The 2,454-nt window shown below is 42.5% G+C and overlaps 1 protein-coding gene across 1 annotated transcript in view; it reads right to left on the bottom strand.

Moving 5' to 3' along the window:
- LOC100746730 (balbiani ring protein 3) overlaps window positions 1-576 on the bottom strand; it is a 33,055-nt gene extending 32,479 nt beyond the window's left edge. Inside the window, exon 1 of the mRNA XM_033320237.1 lies at window positions 83-576. The gene's annotated coding sequence lies outside the window, so the exon portion shown is untranslated. The remainder of the gene's footprint in view (window positions 1-82) is intronic.
- Between the last annotated feature and the right edge of the window lie 1,878 nt (window positions 577-2,454).

Below are 2,454 nucleotides of genomic sequence, written 5' to 3'. Positions count from 1 at the left end.
GAACGCAACGGAAAATCGAATGAAAAAAAAAAAAAAAAAAAAAAAAAAAACGAAGTGGAAAAATCAATTCGTGTAGACGTACCTCGATTTCTATAATTCACACGCGTGGAAACGTGCAGCCAATTAATCCTTCGTTCTCCGTGAAACAATCCGTAGATCTCCCTCGTGATCTTTTTTCTTTCTTCCTCGCACTGGCTCAACGTAGAAATCGCAAATATCGCGTAGATTTATACGATGATCGTTGCACTGAATCGCAAGCCGTTCCCGTTCGTAAAGAGAAAAGCAGACACGAGAGAGCAAACTTCGATTCGAAATTGCGGTACCGCTCACAGGTAACGCGCCTTTCGCCGCTCAGTCCGCGCCGAATGACGTTCGTATACTGTCCTGGCTCGGTGCGTTCGGCGGAGCCGGCCTCGTATGATGACCCCCTTCTAGAATTCTACGGCCCTGTCGACGTACGCCAGTCTCTGGACACCGGCGTAACACCAGGAAACGTGCAACGCCAATCCTACTGGCTTCGATCGTTTTACATCGAAAATTTCGTCGAAAAATTCCGACAAAATCGTTGGATTGCCAACAATGTCCGATGCAGTACTGATGAATTTCTGAAAAATTTTGTTGAATTAAACATCTGGTTAAATAATAGATACGTAGAGAAATATTTAATGCTTTTTTGCAGTTTTTTGGTACTGCTAATAGTCTATAGTTTCGTCTTCTATATGTTTTATGAGATTTTTTAAGCGGTTTTTTTAAAATAGAAATTTAATATCTTTAATAAACAAAAATTACAGCGTAAAAGGATTTTTTTAGTTAAAGCTAATTTGTTTTATAATAGCGAGTGAAATTACTTTTTAATTGGGTTTTCCTTTCTGTATTTAGTTAGCTAACTAAACGTTAACTTTTTCTCGACTTTGTGAACGGAATCGGTGTTTTACGGTTTTCACCAAAGAGTATCGAGAAAGAAATAAGGTGGTCGGTAATCCCTGTAGCTTAAATCGATTCACAGTGGTTTTTAAAAATATTCTACTCCATTAAAACTACTAAAACTAAAGTACTTAGTATTTTTAACTATAGCCACATGAAACTTTTAGGCAAATTTAAACTTTGCTTATACCCTAATGCAACATTTCGCACGAAATACTCACCTCCTGTTTAAATGATCCTCGTACTTCATTTATTACAAATAAAGTTTAAAATAATACTTTATTCACGACACAATGGTCTGTCAACTGACAACGTTCCTGGAACGATTTGTCACTCTGTAACATACCAGCCTGTCTAAAATATCGATCACGCCAACCGTTTCTCTATCACGCAGAGACAAGCTGCAAATATCTGTAGATCAACCGACTTCCCATGAAATGTTCCATACGTTTTGGTTCTGTTTCTATCAACCGAAAAGGTAAAACTTGATGATGATACGTTCGATGCTTACATTTCAATAATAGATGAAACGGGCCATCGATCGACCAGATGACCCAAAACCATCCGGAATTACACTGCGTCACAGTCAACGGCCTTTGCCTACGAAAGACTCGATCTCTTCGTCTATCACGATGGATCCATGTCCCTCTTAGCCTCTCCTACTTCGATACTTCCTATTTCTTCTTCTTCGCTCCTTTCCTTCTCGACTCCTTCTCTTTCGTTCTTTTTTTCCTTCAAGAATAGTCGGTGTGATACTCAGCGGGAGGAACCTTGGGAAAAATTCATGTGGCTCGCACAGACACGTCCGGAATTCGATTCTGGAACGTATTGCTCCTTCCAACTTTACGGTACTCCACGTAGTATTGCCTATAGATTGTAGACACGAAAAAGTGCGGTTGCAGCGGCCGCATCCGCAGGGAGGCGAACCAACACGGTAAGAAGCCGGGAGAGGGAGGAGATAGGCACTGGTAAAACTGAGCACCACCCATCTTTCTTACCTTCCATTTTTCTCACCGAAAGGATCCGGTGTAATTCTAGCGCGCACGCTGAAAATTAATGTGGTTCGAGCTGGTACGCGCGGAATTCGATCCAGCAACGACCCGCTTCTTCACCTTTACGGTACTCGCGCGATATCCTGGGCTATAACCGCCATGGAAATATGCAGTGAACCGCGCCCGTTTCGCATTGCCGTTTAGCTTTGCCGTTTCGCACGACCGTCCATTGCTCTCGTTCACCGGCCCCCATCGTTGCAAACGTGCAAACGAAACGGCGCTGTTTGGCAAGCGTAAACGTTCCATGAATTTCCTCTTCCTCTGGCGGACCACTTCTTCTCTTCCTCTGCGCGTTACCGGTTGCGCTGGAAAGATTGGAACACATTTTAGAATTTTCTACGAGAAGTTTCTCCAAAAAGCAGAAATTCGAAGGAAAACCATTGCAGATTTAGCGGCACTAGCTACCTGAATACGAGCTTCAACTCTCTTGGTTTTTATGTAATCTACCGAAAAAGTGTAACACCTGCGGAGAGAGCGG

The sequence above is a fragment of the Bombus impatiens genome, unplaced genomic scaffold, assembly GCF_000188095.3.
Source record: "Bombus impatiens unplaced genomic scaffold, BIMP_2.2 scf_0263, whole genome shotgun sequence".
Taxonomy (NCBI): Eukaryota; Metazoa; Arthropoda; class Insecta; order Hymenoptera; family Apidae; genus Bombus; species Bombus impatiens.
Note: the sequence above shows the minus strand (reverse complement) of the source record. Positions and strands in the feature narration are given on the sequence as shown.